At 38.4% G+C, this 22,131-nt stretch overlaps 1 pseudogene; it reads left to right on the top strand.

Moving 5' to 3' along the window:
* Positions 1–728: 728 nt before the first annotated feature.
* On the top strand, positions 729–828 carry LOC113354664 (annotated as a pseudogene).
* The last annotated feature ends 21,303 nt before the right edge of the window (positions 829–22,131 follow it).

Below are 22,131 nucleotides of genomic sequence, written 5' to 3'. Positions count from 1 at the left end.
TACCTTTTTCTCTCAAAGAATCACTTATCAGACCAACCTGGGTTTTTAACTCGGAAATAGCCTGACTATTTTCTTGTCCTATCCTGTTACTAGCTTGTAGACTCTGTTCTACGGATAACTGGAATTTTGCAGTTTGCTGAGTTAACAAGGCGAGAGATTCCTCTAAACTTAGGATTTTCTTATCTGACTGATTTTGAAACTGAGCTAGTCCTGAAGGATTCTTAGTATATCCAAAACCTGGGGGCGCATTAGAATTAGTAAACTGACCTTGACTTTGGCCCTTAGACCATGAAAGCTTCGGATGGTTTCTCCAACCAGGATTATAGGTTTCTAAATATGGGTCAATCTTTTGACGGTTATCAAATCTAGTGTTATTATAAAGAGCATTGGCCTGTTCTTCAATATTCTGGCCTTACCAAAAAGGCTCCACTCTACCACTAGTCTGGCCTACTTCTAAGGCTTCTAACCTTTTTGCTATAGCAGCAATTTTGGCATGTGATTCATAACCTCCTTCTACCCTATTAACGTTGCCTCTACTTAAAAGAATTGTTTTCTGGGGTGCCCCACTATTTTCTCATTGCTAGGTTTTTTCAGCGATTTCATTAAAAAATTCCATCGCCGCATCAACAGTTTGGTTTTCAAATCCACCAGTGCATAGAGACTCAACCATGGTCGTTGTGGAATAATCTAAACCCTCATAAAGGATCTGAACTAGCCTAACCTTTTCTAAACCATGATGAGGACACTGGGATAATAAATCATTGAACCTTTCCAAATACCTATATAAAGATTCTCCCTCTTGTTGTGAAAATGTGCATATTTGCGTCCTAATAGACGATGTTTTGTTCCAAGGGAAGAACTTATTGAAAAAGGCAGATGTAAGTTGTTCATATGTATCAATTGACTCGGAGTCCAAAATATACAGCCACGACTTGGCCTTATCTTTCAGGGAAAATGGGAATAACCTAAGTTTCAAAGCATCATCATCTCAGCCTCTAATTCTTAGAGTACTACAAGTTTCCTCAAAATACCTAACATGGTAATAAGAATTTTCATTTTCTTTCCCTAAAAAGATTTGGAGCATCAGTAAGGTCCTAGGTTTCAGTTCATAGGGTGCCTCCGTTTCAGCTAACTTAATACAGGAAGGACGTGTAGTCCTAGTTGGATTCAACAAAGCTTTCAAAGTTGCCATTTCTGGCGCTATCGGAGCAACAGGGATTCTCTCCTCAGTCAAAGAACGTTCAAAAACAGACTATTCAAAAGCCGGACTTTCTAGATTAAGGTAATCGAGACACTTCGAACTACTAGGTTTCTCTTTAACAAATCTAACTAGTGCGTCTCTTTTACGTTCAGGCATACAATAGAGTTTTCTAAATTGGAAGGGTAAGCAAACATAGATCAAGGCCGACTCAACCAAATCAAACCTATTGATTTCTAGCAAACAAAAAGCATGATGGCTCCACTTAGATTGTTTCTAGACCAGCTTCTAATCCTTCGAACGGTAATTCGTTACAATTTAAGCAAAACCCTCTGGAATCAATCCGAGTTAACGTAAGTTGAATAGAGGCGAGGGAATCTCGGTGGAGCTTTGATACCCAAGGCCTCACCGGTATTACAAGGCGGCGCAGTCACGCATTCAACTTACAAAAACCGTCAAGAACTTCGAAGTATGCTTAAAAGAGTAACCAATATTTTTCGAATGACTTTCCTGTTAAGCTCGTTACCCTATCGGTATTCCTAAAGCGGGCAAGAAGAGAACGGTGATGAAATCCGAACCCTTATCTTATATGGCCAGGCCTTCCCCTTTAGTAGAAAAATAAATGTTTGTATTCAGTCCTCAACATATATGCATACGAAGGAGTCCAGTAACTCGCTGACAGGGGATTCGCGAGTGTTTAGAATCTTACCTCCCGTTCCAGACGGGAGATGAATCGGTTGTAGTCGACTCGGGCCACTGACTCCGATGTCTAGTGTACGAACCCAAGGTGCAGAGACAATATCGTAATTGTCCTCCTTATCTGCAAACAGTTTATATTTAAAGTACCCTTCCGTAGGGTAATAAAATAAAATAAAAAATAATGTCCCAAAGTGATTCCACTATTTTCCAAGTTCAAAGTGATTAAACCAATACTTATATTTATGCAATTTTCTTGTTTAATTTGATTCTAAAATATTGCAACAAGTAGATTTTCAAAAGTGATAATTGTAAATACCAAGTATGAAGCATCAAAAGTCTTAAAACTAAGCATACTCCATCAAAATAGATCACAATCACTCAAATAAAAATCATATTCAACAATAGTTCAAGGCAAATAATCATATAATTATTGCAAATAAAAAGATAAAATAGAATATACCACTTTTTGTTGGAAAAATAGCTTCCTCTATCGCCTCAGGAATGGGGTTTAGCTCCTCATATTAATCATGATCTCAAAATATGTGTTTGTCGCTCAAAAGATGATTAAAAGAGTGAAAAGTAATAACACAGACTGTTTGCAACAGTGTATTGGTGCTGCAAAACAGCTGTTACAATGGAACTGTTATAGAAAAACTGTTGCTTTGTCGCTGATTTTAAGACCCTAGAATAAGACTGCCCTGAACAGGCTTAATGTTCTTCAGCTGTTAAACAACGACACTGTTCTGCGACTGTTTACCGAGCGTCAATGTTCTTCTTTTTTAGCAGCAGCAGCAGCAGAAACAGAGTTTCGTAAAGCTCTGATTTCTTCTTCTCTGGCTCTCCTTAGGTTCCCAAACTCTCGACACCTCTTCTATATGACCCAAGACATCTATTTATATCAAAAATACCGATTAAATCTCTCCCAAATCTTCCAGAATCTCTTTCCTTCTCTTCACGGCCAAGTTGCGGCAATTTCTTGTTTTAGGATTTCTACGCGTTTCTGAGCTTTCCTTTTTATTCTAAACTCTTCCTTAGATAGATACAAATCTTTGGGAAGGTTTACAACGTTTTAATCTCTCTAAAATTCCCTACAATAGGTCACACACGTGACTTTCCATATTTTTTGTTGTGAGCAAAAACCGTCGATTGAGCCCAGTCTAATCGATTTAAACACCCATATCAGATTCCTAGACCCATAAGGAGTCTATCCTATGAAAATCAGAGGTCTAATCGACCTCAAACTCCTCCAAATCACGATTGCCAAAACTGTTCTTTAACTGCACTTTTTCCCCGCCAAAATCCTGGGTTTTGAATGTTGAAGATGGTTGCCCCTTATCCAGAGTAGGGGTGCGATTAACAACTTCCTGGAAATGGGATTCCCCTTAGTAATTAGGTTACCCCTTATCCAAAGTGAGATTCCGAATAGCAAATGTCCTCCGGGTGCTTTCCGACAACTTTTCGAGACAATTTTTTCCAAAAATGTTTATTAGCCAAAAATACCTACAAATAAATAAAACACCATAATAAGTACAAAATGATCCCTAACAATATATAGAATCGAGACAAATCGGACACAAAAATGTGTCTATCATCAAGCCAACTCTCCATGGCTCCAGCACTCGGTGGTCAAGCCAACTCTCCATGGCTCTAGCACTCTATGGTTAAGTTAGCGCCAACGCTCCAGCATTCCGTGATCCAGCTAGCAAGCCTTCCAAGTGTCATTTCCACTGTTCCACGTACTGAAGCCATCAGCGCCACCATCAACATTTGAAGCCAAAGTTGCAGCGCTATCATCACCGCTTGGTAGCCAAATTTCCAGTGCCATCATCACCGTTTGGTAGCCAAAGTTCCAGCACTCACCGTTTCGTAGCTAAAGTTCCAGCGCCATATTTTCACCATTTCATGGACTGAATCCAGTTTCCACCATTCCATGGACTGAAGCCAGTTTCCACCATTCCATGACCTAGCTAGCGCCATCTTGGCTGTTCAAAGCAGCGCCATCTCCACCAGCCAAGGAAGCGCCATCTTGGCCGTTCAAAGCAGCACCATCTCCATTAGCCAAGGAAGCGCCATCTTAGCCGTTCAAAGCAGCGTCATCCACCGTTCCACGAATCAGTATACAGTCGTGCCATCTACGCTTCTCCGTGATCTAGCCAGCCAAATGCCATCCACCGCTTCATGGACCTAGCCAACAGCCCTGCTCCACGGACCTAGCCAACAGCGCTGCTCCGCGGATCTAGCCAGCAGCACCATTCCATGGATGTAGCCAAGAAAGCAGCGTCGTCCATCATTTAAATCCAACGGCGCCATCTACCTTTCCTAGCCAACCATCCCCTGTTCCGCGGACCAAGTTGCAATGTCACCTCTGCCGATCAATAGCCAAAGCTGCAAAGCTGATGCCAATACCCCATGGACAAGCCGAACTACGCAGAGCCGCCAACACATGGATTACGGATTCCTCATGCCTTCCGCTAAAGGTTAGTTGAATTTCCTCGGCAATCTCTTCCCGTCTTTCCCTTTCGATTTTACTCTTGTCTATCACCATCTTATGATTACCTCGCAAAAATGCCACTGTTACGTGCTAAGAAGGAGACTTAATGTTGATGGTGGTTTTTAGCTTAGGGTTAAAATCATAAAACCTTGCATCTGATGTGACGTCACTCTACAAGGAAACGGTGACGTGAGTGCTAACCTCTCAACCGACATATATATTGAGCCATTCAATATATCTACATGAAATTTATCCAGACTGGCGAATGTAGCAACCATCCCATATGTCCTGTAAATTTCGGCGCCTTGCCTATATTTAAGTTCCTTTGAATGCCTTCTATGCTATGTTCTCCGGCTGAACCCTTAATGTTGATATGGCATAACGATTTGCGTTCACTCGCAGCAGAGTAGCACGAATCTCCAAATATAAAGGATAAGATCTTTGCATAAGGTATTCAATCAGAAAAGCATGCTGCTCTCTGGCAATGAACTTAAAAGAACTATGTGTCAACACATAGAATTCAATCAATTGTCCTGACTAACTTGCATAAGTTAGGGTTTCGCGCCTCGCGCAGTATACCAGACCTTTCTTGTCAAACTTAGGCCTAGGAAAACTAGGTAATTAATCCGCCATGGATTAGCAGGTGCAAAACCTCCCCCAGAATCAGAAAAACAGGGAACTACAGCAGCAAAGGGAGGCGTGGCCATGCTTTAGGCTAGCTGGCGCTACTTGCCATTGGCCACGCCCCATCCTAATACGCCCTATTTCCCTCGACCAATCAGGTCACTCTAAATCCGCCACACTCTCGCCAGAAGTGTATCTGCGCCTTATGTTTGGCCGCCCCCCTTTTCGTGGCCAATCAAGTTGCTCTAAACTTTCCAACATACATTAAAGTCCTAACGCACCATGTCGCGCCACCATACTATCTGGCAATCCAAACGCGCCCTTCCACGACAACAAATTGATCGGCATGCCAACATGCCACTCTACCGTGGTAACATGCCAACATTCCACTCTATCGCGGTAACATGCCACTTCGTGGCAACCTGTCATAATAGCCACCACACGGCAATCCCTACTCCTGTGGACGTTTCCACACTACGGCCTTGCTTCCTTTGGAATAGCCTTGGATCCATTCCCACAAAAGTATCGCCATGTCGCGGCTGCATGCCACACGCACCAATTAGGGTTTCGACATGCCAAACCCTAATTTGGGCAAGTTTATACCAAAGCCAAATAACGTTTCCTAGAGCAATGGGATTGATGTGGCAACATGTCCAATGTTTCCACGCAACATGTGGGTCCAACACCATGGCGCCAAACCCTAGCATTGGACATGGCGCCAAACCCTAGCTTTGACCACATAGCCAAATCTTAGCTTTGTTCGTGCTGCAACGCCACTGGCAAGCCGCTATTCCACGGCTATTGGAACACCTCTATGCCAGGGATACTGGAACGCCTCCATGCCACGGCTACGCCATTGGAATACTACTATGCCACGGCTACGCCACTGGCATGCCACTAGCATGCCGCTATGCTAATGGTGCCACTCCGCTATACAACAAGATGCGGCCATAATCAATGGTCATCCTTCCTCATGAGATGCAATCTCGGCCATCCAAGCTTGCCACCAAACTGATAGACTTGTGGGAGTTTCAGGCGACCAGCTGCCTAAATCTAGTGTTCATGGCTACGCCAGGCGACACTTGCATCAATGTGCCACTGGCATGCACGAGCCATGCCAGCCATGTTACATTGATATTGGCGTACACAAAAACGCCACTACGCCATTATCTGGTGCCAATAAAAGGTATCCATAATCAACGGCTACCCTCCTTCATGAGATGCGATCTCAGCCATCGCCACCGAACTTACAAACTTGTGGGAAGTTTTAGGTGACTTGCCAAAACGAGCCTAATAGACTTACATGCTATTTTCCTGCGGTAAGTCCCTTGACTTTGACTTACCCCACGTAGCAAAGTGCTACATGTTTTCCACGAAAACACTCGAGACATCAAACATGTCACAAACTGGGGGATGTTCATCAGGGTATTGGTCTGGAAGTTTACAGCGTGCGGCGTGCAATGCGCCTGTTACAAGAAAGTGTCATGAAGTAGGACAATTATTGGTGGTAAAAGTAATGTTGTAAACAATTCATTTCTTTCACCATGGAAGCGTAATATGTGACGGTTACACGAATTCACTTCCTTCATCATGGAAGCATAATGTCTGACTGTTACACGTTACTCTATTCTTCCACCACTCAATTTTTTCCACTTCCTACGAGACCAGGGTACGTTTCAATATGACTTGTATAAATAGGCTTCACCTATTTTCACCAAACAACAAGTTTTGGTCGGCAACAACACAGTATCTAGAAATCACCTGGTAGCTTTTCATTCTGCTCGCTAGTTCTACTTTCAGACAAGTCATAAAAAACCACACCTTCAGAATCAACTATTCTGGTCTAAACACTTTATTCGCTTCCCTCCCTAAGACCAACCCTTCTCCTTCACTTTGTGACCGAAGCAATCCTGGAACAGCCATTTCTTGGTTTGGGCCAGGATTGTACAGATTGATCTCTCGAATCAAAAGTACTCCCGTGAAGTACATTGTTTCGGGTCTAGATTCGTTTCTCACCCACACACGCGAATTTACCAAAATCAGCAGAAACGGTTTGCACCCACAAACACTCCTATATTGAGACATAATTCGTGTTACGATATAGTTTTCTATTATACACATTTGATATTTCGAGATGAGTTAATCTCGCTTATATATTTCTCGGAATATGTGTTAGCAAGCTTTAGCTTCGGTCGAATTCATCTTACATTCATGACGAAAGTCCGAATAAGATCATATGAAAATTATCGAGTCACATCTTACATGGTTTGTGTGATACTATCATTTGGTGTTGTCTTGGAATATTTCACTATGATAATTTTAATAACTTTAAAATCACTTTGACGAAAATTAGTTTGTGAACAACAACTATATAACGTCCTCTAAGAAAGTTTCAAGGATTGAAATAAAGAGTTTAGAATCATGTAACCATGTTTGGATATAAGCATATTGTGTTAATCACATTAGTGTACAAGTCCAAAACCGGGAACATGAAGTATGCATACCCGTACGCGTACTGGTGGTTAATGATGTCTGGGAAAGTATGCGTACCCGTACGCATACCGGCGGAAAGTTCACGTCCGTGAAAATCTGTTGGAGTTTGGAATGTGTTGAAGTATGCGCACCCGTACGCGTATTGGCGTAACCAAACTCAAGTCCGGCTACTCAATGTGTACCCGTTTGCGTACTTGAGTGGGTTACTTTCTAAAATCGGTTGTGTACATGAACTTAGACATTCTCTATATAATAACAGAGTTTTTTGGTGCATTCTCAGTCACCGGAGCTCCACGTTAATTCTGACTTCTGGTTGATTCTCGCTTCTGGTTGATTCTGGCCCCACCATAACTAAATCTTAAAAATCTTTTTCTTGCCTCCCATAACAAAATCTTAAAAATCTCGTAACATGCAAATAATATATCAAATCACGATTCCATCATGATAATAATAAAAAAAATCTAATGATCATCACGTGATGAGAAAATGGATTGAATGATCATCACGTGATGAAAAAATTTGATCGAATGATCATCAAGTGTCCAGTGTCCATTGTCCATTTACAAACACAAAAAACGTTATTTTCCTAATTACATCCCAAACTATCAATTAAATCGAGAAAAAAATAAAATTTCAAAACAAACCTGATTAGCCCGGTCATAGATCTCTATTCTGCAAAACTTGATTGGCCCGGTCATGAATCTCTTTTCCGCAAATCTTCGTTGGTGGTCCTGCACATCAATTAGATTTTTTTAGTAATTTGTATGAATGATTTGGAACAAAAATTACTGTTTGAATAAAGCTAATACGAAATTAAAAAAAATGCGCTGATACAAAAGAAATGTGGTTTCCAAAAATCATTTTTCTTAATTTGTTTTTTTCTATAATTAAAAATACATAAAAAATGTAAACAAAATCCTTACGGATTATTTTCCTTATTAAAAAAATATTGTTTCATGGTTAGTAATTGATAATTAATTAAAAAACAAAGAAAATGTAATTAAAATCTTGAAAATATTACTTTACTTATTTAAAAAATATTATTTAATAATTAATATATGATTTCTATAATCTTTATTTCATTAACCGGACCCATTTATAGAGCTCTTTTTGCTATTCAAAAAATATAAAAATTATTACTTGTTAAAGGGCCCATGTCCATGGATGTGCGGTCCAAAACGGAAGTCTTTTGGGTTTCACCTTTTCCATGTATATAAAGTATATTGTACCCATGTAACAAGTGTACTCTATGATCAATAAGAAATCCTTCTCCTCCTTTGCCTCTTTGTCTTGTTCTCGATGATTTACTGCAACACGTTATCAGCACGAAGCTATCCGCAGAGCTAGATTGAATCGATTTTTTTATGGATTATTGGACATCAATTAACGTCAAGCTAATATTGAAATCGCTGAAATCAGATAAGCTTGATCTTTTCTTCTTTTCCCTATTTCTTTTATTGGAATATGTTTTATGCCCAAATTAATGGAGTGTTTATATTTTAATAAAATTAAAATAATATAATTTCATATGATAGTGCGTGAAACGTGATTAGTGATTGGATTTCGAATCTGTAACATAGTTGATCTTAGTTGTTGTGCGTCTGTTAACGATACCTCAGTTCGTTGCCTGTGGGAAAAAAAGGAGATTTCAACCCTGTTTCGTGTTTTGTCCTGTTCCGGGTTTTGTCCTGTTCCGGGTGCTACCCTGTTTTGTCATGTGCCGGGTGTTACCATATATTGTTCCAGCCGTGCGTGACCAAGGATGTTCTGGTTCCGCGTATATACAGTGGGAATCAAGTCTGAGGTATGTAACTATAACATGGGTTTTTACATTGAATACTTGGTAGGCTTATTTATTTGTTTTTTAGAACATGTCTAGTTTTGTTTATTTTTGTCTTAAAATATGCAACATATAAACGGTCAATTTAAATTATAATTGTTGATCTCGATCATTAAGAATTTTGGTCTTAATGTTATTTTTTGTTCTCTTGAATATGATATTGGCTATAATTAAATGATGTCTTTTGTCCAATTGGTTGTATCAACTCCATTTCAATGTATTCATTTGGGGTTTAAAAGGACTTAAGCACCATTATCGTGTACTTGATATTTTTCTCCCAAAATTTGAATGTTCCTTGAAATATATCCACTTGCTCGACTATTAATATGTCAGTTGTTTCAAAACATATGTTCAAATAAAATCACATGTATTCCAATTCTTGTAGAAGAACTCACAAAAGATGATATGAGTCAAAAAAAAATTCATTTCTCTACTTCATCCATAATACTAACGAACCGGTATATGTTGAAGTATGACAACAAGAGAATTAATTATTTTTAATAATATATTCAACCTAAAGTAAGTGGTTGACATGTATAGTGAGATTCTCTTGGCCTATTGAGATAAAGAAATTTCTCAAATTAAGCTAAATGTGACAAAATTGAAAATGGAAAATACCCCGAAGTGATAAAGGTTAAACGTAATGACTCATATAAAGCATGTGAAAAGGGACATATATATCATGAGACGAAAATGTATTTTTTCCCAGTAGTAATGACACCAAAGTACCGGTATCAGCTGAATATGGGATGAAGCTAAGATGTAATTCTAGCTCCCATCATAAATGAAATAGTTGGAAATGCACCTGGTCATAGGTGTTGATATATACAATGTAATATGTGCATCATAGTAGCAACCAATTTTCACATCAACTATAATGGCAACAAGAAATTTGCCTGGCCATTTGACTATTTAATTGAACTAGATCATATGTCTGCCCTTATAGTGAGAATGGATTTGATTGCATCTATAAATTATTTCTAATGAATGTGGAAGGAGTCATATTCTTAGAAAATTAATGTGTCAATCTAGTGAATTGTAGATCACTGGACCTTGAATTACTGAATCCTTATTAACCCCAACAATGAAATGATTGGGATTGATTCATAAAGACTTTGACATAACCATAAGGCACATTGGTTGTGACACGATGTTCCGTTTTGAAAGTACTAACACGAGCATCACTTCATTTGAGTGTATAAGAAAATGAACTAATAGAATGCGAAGTTACGACATCTATCATAATCAGTTATTTCTAAAGTTACTAGATTTGCACTGCCTCTCCCCATTATGCTTTAGAATAAGAAAGCACGTCACTCATCTTACAAAGTCTTTATTTAGTAAAACATGATTGAGACCATCCTGTTTTACTTAGGTGCAAATGGTGAATAACTCATTCTTCAAAGAAATAAAGTGTTTTTAATGAACATGTATCCATGCAGAATGCGGACCATTCAAGTGACTTATGAATCTGGTGGATGATTCGACGCATAGAATCAGTTATTACTCACAACGAACGATGCGTTTAATTATTGTATAACTCCTAGCACATATTTCACAATTCAAAGTACAAAGACTCACCATCCTTGTTAATGCTAGAGAATTTACATCAAAAGGAATTTATGAATATTGCATATTTAATAGGATCAATATAGAGCATCTTATACCCATTGGTCTCGCGGAGGCTACCATCAAAGGTTATAGATGGTGTCTAAGGAATATATTATGCATACCAACCTATCTTTTATTGTTTTGGGGATATGCAATATTACACGCATCTTACTTAATTCGTTTTTAGAGCCCAATATTAGTCAACCTTTTCTACGTACCAGTTGGTAAATGGATTTAAGCCTGAAATTTGTGTTCTTACGCATTTTTTGGTTGCACTATATATGTGCCATTACGACTCCACATCGTATTATGATGGGTCTTCAAAATGTTAAGTAGTTATGTTGGAAATGAGTTCCCAACAATTATCCGTATTTTAAAACTTTTTGCAGGAGATCTCTTACTTATAGATTTGCGGGTTATCACTTTAATGAGACAGTCTTCCCGTCGTTAGGGGGAGATAAGAAAAAGTATTTTCTAAGGAAACGACAGGAATTGTCATGGTGTGTTTCCATTGTGTCTCATAACGACAAGAATGTACATCGATGTTGCTAAAGTGATGAGATAAAACATACCAACTGCAAACCTACCTGCAAGGTTACAAATCCTTAATAAGGGATAAACACCATAGACTAAGGTGTTGCAACTACACTTAGTGGAGGTGTGGTTGAGGCCGTGGTTCCATAAAAGGAAGTTGGAGAGACAACTTGGTTCGATCAATCCTCACCTAGAAAGGAAGTAGGTGAGTAAGGCACAACTTATTTATATCATTAGAAATAATCTCATAAGATTGTATCTGAATATGTCCATGAATCAAACTGGAGGACGCTCCGAAGTTTTAAATGATTCTAGAGAACAATGAAATCCTGACGGATTATGAGAATACACATGAGTCAATGGAAGGATCATGCGTGCACACTGATGATATAATCCATAAATAGTTGCTCTAGAAGTAGAGCACAATGAGAACGAACCATGCTTCATTTTTGATTAATTTCAAATAAATAGCATATTTGGCCTATACAATCCAGGTAGAACTTAGTTCTTTGAAAAATATACAGGTATTTGGTGTGGTAGTGCTAACCAACCAAGTGTAAAGCCTATTGAACATACATAATTAATTTGTCACAAAGCATAATGAGAAGAAAGTAGTCTTAAAGTACAAAGACTCGCCTTGTGGCGCGAGGTTTCTCACAAATCCCTTGAATTGTTATCTTGTAATGAACGTTATAGAGTTCCCGCTACTTGGTTAGCTTACTAATTTCAAAAGGACTTGAAATACGGCATATGTATGTGGTTGTTACGTATCTCTGAAAGAATCAAGAGATAGAAGATATTTACAAAAGTACTTGATAGACTTTTGTTTCCAAATCAAGTAACTCTAAACCACGGAGTGCGTTTGCAACTAGATAGAACGTTCACTTATAGATTGAAGAAATCATGCGGAAGTGGTATACCCGTCTAAGTGGCTATTTGATTTGGAGGGGATAGACAAATAAGTTATTTTTTCTTGCGTATTCCCAAGAAAGTTTCTAATATCGCGTTGAGCGAGACAATACTAAACACATCAAGTATGTTGAACGTTGTAGACATAAATATCGCGTTGATATTATTGAAAATATCTGAATCAAAGAAATGAATGGCGATAGTCTGTTAAGAAACGTAACTTCCAGAATCAACAACAGGGTCTTATAAACATTCAAATCACCAAAGTAATGTGTGATAAACTCCCTTTGACTACAGCAGACTAATGAAAATTGTCTGACATCAGGGGGAGCATCTAATGGTGTGTTGAACTTTTTTCCTTCACCGGGGTTACTTTTTCCCACAAGGTTTTATTGCTCGGCAAGGTTTTTAATGAGACAAAAACAAACACTGGGAAGTAATTTCCCAACTAAGGCTATTATCTTTCTCACGAGGATTTTATGCCTTACGAGTTGTGAAGCAACAAGTCAACTTCAAAGGAGAAAAGTGATTTCCCACGTTGTACTCTTTCCCCTTCGTTAAGGTTTTATCCCACTAGGTTTTCCTTTTCAGGGTTTTAATGAGGCAACATATAGCATCCAACTATGTTCTAACTTTAATTAATATTGTACTCTTTTTCTTTAGTTCGGGTTTTGTCCCTCAGGGGTTTTCCTGACGAAGTTTTAACGAGGCAATTAACTTAGACTCGTCGATCTTTGAAGATCGTATTGCATGTGATGAACTACATGTAAAGTACGAGACAACATATGAAGTACTACATGTGAATATTTGTACCAAGGTTTTATCCCACTGGGTTTTTCCTTGCCGAAGTTTTAATTAGGAAAATGATTTCGGCACAAGTTATCAAGGAGAGGATGGCATTTGAAGACATAAATTCGAAGCACTATATGTGAAGCACTATATCTGGGGTTCCATTATTGACCCGCACAAGGGGTAGTGTTAAAGGGCCCATGCCCATGGATGTGCGGTCCAAAACGGAAGTATTTTGGGTTCCCCTTTTCCATGTATATAAAGTATATTGTACCCATGTAACAAGTGTGCTCTATGATCAATAAGAAATCCTTCTCCTCCTTTGCCTCTTTGTCTTGTTCTCGATGATTTACTGCAACATTATTTAATAATTATATGCAATTTTTAATTTTTCTATGTACTGATATGTGATAGACGCATTTATATGTCTAATATATCTCAATTGTATATAGTGTTAGTGCTCGATTCTATACTTATTTGGTTATTTTATTTATTTGTAGGTGTTTTTAGAAGAATAAGGTTTTGCGGCGAAATTGGCTGAAAATGCGGCGTTTGGACCTCCGTTGATAGAGTACCGGAAGCACCTCAGAAATACCCCGGAGGAACCCCGAAAAAGTGCGGAAAATGTCCCAGAAAACTCACTATACATACCCTCGATTTTGGATAAGGGGTAACCTAATTACTAAGGGGTGACCCATTTACAGGCATCTGCTAAAGGGAAACCGGAGCTGGATAGGGGGCATCTCTTCTTCACATTTCAAATGAAGTTTTGGCGGGAAAGTGAGTTTGTTAACTGGCAGTTTTTGATCGGAATTTTTGAAGGATCTATAGTGCGATTAAAGGGCTGGAAATGTTTGGGCTTACTCTATGGACTTATAGGAAGCTAACAGGGGTGATTTTAAGGGCCAGAAGTGGCTGGAATGACCGGGAGAAGCAATCAAAGTCCAAACAGGACACGTATGTTGCTGTTCACGTTCAAATATTTTGTGAGAAATTTTTAGGAGACTTTCACGCTGGATATACATGTATCTAGTTTTGTTCAAGTCAGGAGAGAGTTTTGTGGCAATGGGATAGCTAACAGACGCGTACAGAAGAGAGAAGAAGATAGAAATCCGTAACTGGCAGAGAAGAAAAAAAGAGATTCTATCGGGATTTCTTTGAGCTGTGAAGTATATAAAAGGTGGAGAGAAGTTAGAAAAGGTTTATCAAGAGTTTGGGGTCGAGCCAGAGCAAGGAGGAGCGAAGAAGAAGGAAAAACATCAATGTTCACCTGCTGCTGCTGCTGCCATTAAAAAGCTTCAAGAACACGAAGAACAGACTCACCATAGCAGACTTATTTTCAGCAGCGTCAACAGCATCAGCGAAGTGTCGCAGTTAGTTGCAGTTACCTTTTGTCGTTCTTCTCTGGACGCCTTCTGTGAGTCTTAGAAACAATGTTTTATAATTTTTAACTCTTTTAATCATACTTTGAGCATCAAATATATTTTGAGAATATGATTATTATGATTAGCTAAACCCCAACACTGGGATGATGGAGGAAGCTGTTCTTTACGCATATGATAATTATATTAATTCTTTTTTTGACTACTTGCACTTTTTATTAATCGATTTATGATTTTTCTTAATTGGTTGTGATATCGTATGATGATGTATGCTTGGTCGTAGTGCTTTTGATGCGTCATGCTAGTGATATACAATAAATATTCTAAAAATCTACCTTGGCAAGAATGAGAGTCCTTATGATTTGAACTATAATTGTTTCGAATAAATATATGAATTGTGTGAATGATTAATGGTGGAATCCTGAGTCCTAGTGTCTCTTGATCCTGTGACAAACGTTTGTATATATTTTTATGTTTTTAAATCTTTACAAGTCCGAGCAACGAACCCTTATTTACCGCAATCGAATTACTCCAACAAAATGGCGCCGCTGCCGGGGAATTACTCCATAACAAAGTTCAGTTATTAGAAACCCATCCTCTGGTTGATGTGGTTTTCCCAGGCTATGATACCCAGATTGACTTTGTTTTCCCACCAAATAGTTTTCTTCCAATTGTGGGAACGTATAGATTTCAAATGTGTCACTTATTAAGTTCTGAGACTAATCCTAAGTACTTTAGGAAATTAGAATCGACACATTTGATTCAGAATGACCACTACTCTGACTGTGGTCAACTATGTAAGTCATACCTAATTGACTTAGAGGATCTTAAATTATTTAGGTTATTTTGTGATTCCAGGTTCTTATCTGAGTTTTCCCAGACTCTAGGACCTAATAATTTGGATCCTACCTATGAGGAAATGCATCCGAGGAAAATAGTCTATTTAGACCCCTTCATAGAACCTGAACCTGAACCGCAATTAGCGATAGTTATCCAGAAACTAGGTAAGGGCATGCTAGTCTTGTACATTTTCTTGGTTCACTGCAGTTTCCTTTTGTCAGCTCTTTTTGGTTTTAAAGACCCACAGTTATTCCGGCTACTGTTATACGGTTCGAGTTGACTAAACCTTTTCTTAGTCTGGCTGAAGATTTTAAACTTAGCACTTCTTGGGAGGTAACTCAATATTCATGCGACACGGTAATATATTTTTTTATCTCTTTTACTTCAAATGGTAACAGTTTCTCCTTGTTCATGCTTTTAATTTCATCTTTAGAACATTGAGGACAATGTTAGATTTAAGTTTGGGGGTATGGGAGAAACTTTTTAGTTGCAATAAATAAACTCCAGAGCTTAGAAATTTATGCCTATTTAGGATTGCACTAACCAATCTAAGTGGATGGAAGCATTTTGGTTTTAGGAGTTGAGGAACCAATCTGATTAGATGGCAACATCTAGAAGAGTCTATTCATAAAAGCACAGAGCTCAGGTGTTAGAAATAACATGATAGTTTCACCATATCTCGTTGAGTCCTTTTCACTTCTATTTTTTTTTTTTTTTTTTAAACTATGTTTCTCTAAGTGATAGGTGGGGCCCACGATTCAAGTTGTTACCAATGCTAGGGTGAATTAGAGTGATTGAGTGTGTGAGGAAAACTGTAATTTTTTTTATTTATTTTGGACTTTGGAATTTAAACAATTGGACTTTATTTTATTTTTAACCCTACGGAAGGGTATTATTAAACAAAAAAAAATTATATAAACTGTGTGCATGGAAGGATGACGATTACTATATCGTCTCGCCCCTCGGGTTCGTACATGACATAGGAGTCGTGGCCCGAGTCGACTTCAACGGTTCATCCCCCGTCTGGTACGGGAGGTAAGTCCATCGAAACACTCGTGAATCTCCTGTCAGCGGGTTTACTGTATTCCTTAAGGTGATTCATTGATTGAGGGCGAATTTGGACTGTTTTTAATTTCCTAGTAAAGGGAAAGGCCTGGCCAAATCAAGATAAGGACTCGGATTTCATCACCGTTTCCTTCTTGCCCGCCTTAGGAAAACGAAACCTAACGCGAACCCAAGCTTAAAATTTGGAATAGAACGAAACCGATAGGGTAACGAGCTTGATAGGAAACTCGTTCGAAAAATATTGGTTGCTCTTTAAGCACACTTCAAAGTTCATGATGGTTTCTGTGAGTTGAATACGTGACTGCGCCGCCTTGTGATAGCGGTGAGGCCTTGGGTATCAAAGCTCCACTGAGCTTCCCTCGCCTCGATTCAACCTACATTAGCTCGGATTGATTCCAGAGGGGTGTGCTCAAATTGTAACGAATTCCTTTTCGAAGGAATAGAAGCTGGTCTAGAAAACAATCTAAGTGGAGCCATCATGCTTTTTGTTTGCTAGATTCTATAGGTTTGATTTGGTCGAGTCAGGCTTGTTTGTGATTGTGTAGATTTCCCTTGCAATTAAGAATGTCGAACTGGTATGATAGAAGCCAATACAATGAGTATCGACCTGAATTTGAATATGGACATCATCATTTTTATGACCATGGTGGGAATAGTAGTTGGGAACGCCAACCTTTTCAAGGTTATGGTTCATACCATGGTGAGCCCAATTACTATCCACACATGCATCAGTCTTACGAGCAAGAAGATTATAGTACTAGTTCTTCGTCTCTAGAGGATACAATCAAACTATTGAAAAGTAGTCCTTTTTATGATCCTTCTGATAATTCCTCTTTACTAGAGTCAACACGTAAGTTAGCTGAGTCGACGCGTAAGTTAGCTGAGTCGACGCGTATAATTATAGACAAAAGAACTACAATAATGAGTGAACCTTCTTTAGAAGACCACCTCAAGCGGATAGCTGAGACGAACGAAAGAATTGCTCGAAATTACTTGAATTGACAATATAGTGTATCCAATAATACCCTTGAGAATGAAGATAGTTATTTACATAATCAAGATAACAAGGTTAGAATTGGTAGCACTACTTGTTTTGATGAGGTTCGATCTTTTTCATGTTATAATGATGATTATGATGAGGATAGTATTGATGAAGATCATGAAATATGTAGGAATAGTGATCAGGAATCTAGTAATCCAATTGAGCCTTATAATGATTATATTATTTCTGGTTCAGATCCTAATAATTTTAACAATTATTCACCTATTCAAAAGGACAAGGATTTGACTAGAGATACCCCCGTTTTAGACGATGTAGTATTTCCTTTTGATTACGAAGCCGATAATGGTTTAAAGGAACGAGTTTATTCTGAGAAAAATATTGTAAAGTCTAGCGATTTAGAAACAATAGTCTTAGACGAAGAAGATGAACTCGTAGAGCATTTAAACATGTGTGAGGAGGCATCACCTGAGTATAACCTAGAAGAATCAATTGACCATTTTCATGATTCTCATGATCTAGAAATTAGGGAAATTGTAGCTAGTTTATCTAGAGACACCCAAAACTCCAAGTTTGGGGGTGATTATCATTCTCCATGTGATTTAACTCTTAGAAAGGTCCCTCACTTGGGTCTTGACATATCTGCCTCAACCATTTTACAAGATTATCTTCATACACGTTTTCCTGAACCTAGTGATGTCCATAACGAAGTTCAGTTATTAGAAACCCATCCTCTGGTTGATGTGGTTTGCCCAGGCTATGATACCCAGATTGACTTTGTTTTCCCACCAAATAGTTTTCTTCCAATTGTGGGAACGTATAGATTAGGAAATTAGAATGTGTCACTTATTAAGTTCTGAGACTAATCCTAAGTACTTTAGGAAATTAGAATCGACACATTTGATTCAGAATGACCACTACTCTGACTGTGGTCAACTATGTAAGTCATACCTAATTGACTTAGAGGATCCTAAATTATTTAGGTTATTTTGTGATTCTAGGTTCTTATCTGAGTTTTCCCAGACTCTAGGACCTAATAATTTGGATCCTACCTATGAGGAAATGCATCCGAGGAAAATAGTCTATTTAGACCCCTTCATAGAACCTGAACCTGAACCGCAATTAGCGATAGTTATCCAGAAACTAGGTAAGGGCATGCTAGTCTTGTACATTTTCTTGGTTCACTGCAGTTTCCTTTTGTCATCTCTTTTTGGTTTTAAAGACCCACAGTTATTCCGGCTACTGTTATACGGTTCGAGTTGACTAAACCTTTTGTTAGTCTGGCTGAAGACTTTAAACTTAGCACTTCTTGGGAGGTAACCCAATATTCATGCGACACGGTAATATCTTTCCTTATCTCTTTTGCTTCAAATGGTAACAGTTTCTCCTTGTTCATGCTTTTAATTTCATCTTTAGAACATTGAGGACAATGTTAGATTTAAGTTTGGGGGTATGGGAGAAACTTTTTAATTGCAATAAATAAACTCCAGAGCTTAGAAAGTTATGCCTATTTAGGATTGCACTAACCAATCTAAGTGGATGGAAGCATTTTGGTTTTAGGAGTTGAGGAACCAATCTGATTAGATGGCAACATCTAGAAGAGTCTATTCATAAAAGCACAGAGCTCAGGTGTTAGAAATAACATGATAGTTTCACCATATCTCGTTGAGTTCTTTTCACTTCTATTTTTATTTTATTTTGTTTTTAAACTATGTTTCTCTAAGTGATAGGTGGTGCCCACGATTCAAGTTGTTACCAATGCTAGGGTGAATTAGAGTGATTGAGATACCATGAAAAAAAAAAGTTGAAAAAAAAAAAGAAAAAGAGAAAAGAGATGAAAAAAAATAAATGGTAGTTACCAAAAAGTTGAAAAAAAAAGGAGAGAAAATATTGAGACCAGACCATTTGACCAAAAGGAATAAATTCAATAAAATCGACTGATGAGTGCTAAAAAGTGCATATTTCTATATATTTTTCTTGGCATTTAACTCATCTTTTGTGCATTAATTCTACATTTTATCCCATATTCTGTATTTTCATTGTTTTTAAGAATAAATATTTTTATTAATTAATTTTGTATTTTTAGGTACCAAATAAAGATTAGATGAGTTGCGGAGCCAAAAGAGCAAAGACACGGGAGAAAGCCGTGGAATCTCTAGCGGAAAAGAAGTGAAGAATGTGTTATGGAAGACTCAAGGATAAAAATGGGCTTAAAAAGGAAGAAATTGTTCTTAAAGAAGAAGTGAGCTCAAGATTACCTAAGCCCAAATCCAATTCCTAAACCCAAATCCATATCCTAAACCCAAAATTCAATACCCAAACCCGTTTTCCTTCTTAACCGTAAGATTGGATCCATTCCATCATCCAACGGTCGCTGCGTCATCATGCATCAGATTTCGACGCACCGTACCAACACTACAGAACCTAACTCCATCTTGAGCCGTTAGTTTCGTTGTATTTTTGCATCCAACGGTCGCTCATAATTTGTCTCCATCTCGCCGTTAGATCCGTTTCAGAAGTTATCATCCCACGGATTCCCTTCACAAAACATCAAATTTGATGATCCCGTTTAACACCTAAGCAACCTAATCCTATTACCCACACCAAACGCACCCTAACCAAAACCCATCGAGCCATCTCCTTCTTCCCCTCTTCTGCAACAGCGACGCTCCCCCAAATCACTCCACCATCTTCTCCCCCCAAATCACTCCACCATCTGCTCCCCCCAAATCATTCAACCATCACCACTCGAGCCATCATCACTTAGACCTACTTTTCTAGCCACTTATTACATCACCTCCTAATCGTTTCATCTCACAGGAACCCTAGGTTAGGAGTTGATGAAATAGGTGAGGTTAGAGGATAAATCGAAGGCATGGGTAGCATCAGCAGACGACAAGGAAGCATGGGTGAAAGTTCTCGAGTAGTTTTCAATGTATGAGGTGATTTAATCTCACTTTTTGTCAGAACCCTAGTTCACTGTTTTGGGGGATTTTAGGTTAAAATTTATTGTTTGTATAAATAGATGGGTGGGTGTGTAATAGAGGGGGATCTCTGGACTAGCCAGTAGACATTTGAAGAAATTTTAATTACAATTTCAAATTCAGTCCCTTTATCATAGTTGACAGTTGAATGTTATGTGTATGTTATTTGAATTATCTTGTATGATGAATGCTTGTGTAAGTAATATGTTGAGCATGAGCTAAGTAGCATTAAGTTACGGCTCAGTTGAAGCCTTATGCATTGTCAAATGACAAGTTGCTAGGATAGTTAACTCCTTGCCCTGTTTTGCTTGAGCAATGGGAAGAGGTTAATGCTCATAGTGCCTGTGATTGATTGTTCTGTCAAAAGACAGTCAATGCTAGGGGCAAACTAGTGAGCAAATTAGTTTTCCTCCCATTCTAGATGTATGCATAGGATTTTTAACTCAACCTAGAAATATGTTGTTTGATTAGGACACAAGGTGGATACTAAGCCTTATCTTAGCCACAATCCCTTTTACAGTCACTTACCTGTTTAGTCCTTACCTGTTTAGTCTTTACCTGTTTAGTCCTTACCTGTTTAGTCTTTACCTGTTTAATCTCCTTACCTGTTTAATCTCCTTACCTGTTTTACTTGTTTAATTTCTTGCAATCTGTAGATGTTGTGCACTGAAATCAGTGCACAAACTCACCCCTTCCCTTGGCTCACAGCCTTGGTTCATGCCATTTGCCCTCTTTGTTTCACTGCCACTATAACATTGTGATCTTGCATCTTGTTTTACATCATCTGCCAGCATAGTTTAACTTCTTTATGCTCCCACTCCCTGTGGACTAACCCCTTGCTTACCTTCTATACTAAAACTTGGCCTTGTATACTTGCAAGTGTTCTGTGTGTCTTTTCCAAGCACACCAAGTTTTTGGCGCCGCTGCCGGGGAGTGGTGCTGCCATCTGCTGATTTCCTTTGCTGTCTTTCATCTACCATTGCATCTCTGTCAAGATCATTGCAGCTTCTGCCTTGCAATCATTGCACACTGCTTTTGCAATCTTTGCACATGATCATTGCAGAGTTGTCTGAGATCATTGCACTTTTGTTCACTTGCAGGTGCCACTGAGTTGCTGCATAACTGTGTTGCTGGCCACCTGAGCTGCTGCTGCTGCTGCTGAAACCTTGTCTGTTGCTGGGCTGCTGAAACCTTGTCTGTTGCTGGGCTTGCTGCGTGAGCTACTTAGGACGATCCTAAAGCCCAACTGGGCTGTGCAACTAAAAGGGGACCAAAAGCCTATTTTTGGGCTTCCCTCCAAAAATCAAGTAAGCCTAACCCATGAGTTAACCCACTTGGGCCTCATTTAAATTCAAATTCGGGCTTGTAATAATTAATTTAATTATTTAGTTGGGATTGTAATAATTTTTATTTTTCCTTTATTTTCTTTTTCTTTTTCTTTTTCTTTGGGACTGTAATTTTTTTTTTGTCTTTATTTTTCTTTTTCTTTTTCTTTTATGGGCTTGTCTTAATTATTATTATTGTTTTTATTTTCTTTTATGGGTTGTGCTAATTTATGCTAGGTTTAGTTCAAAAATATTTTTTTTTCCAAAGCCCAATTTTAAACCAAAAACAAAATCCCTTATTAAAACCAAAACCCATTCAAAACCAAATCTTCGTAACCCTTGTGTGC

Source organism: Papaver somniferum, chromosome 2 (assembly GCF_003573695.1).
Source record: "Papaver somniferum cultivar HN1 chromosome 2, ASM357369v1, whole genome shotgun sequence".
Taxonomy (NCBI): domain Eukaryota; kingdom Viridiplantae; phylum Streptophyta; class Magnoliopsida; order Ranunculales; family Papaveraceae; genus Papaver; species Papaver somniferum.
Note: the sequence above shows the minus strand (reverse complement) of the source record. Positions and strands in the feature narration are given on the sequence as shown.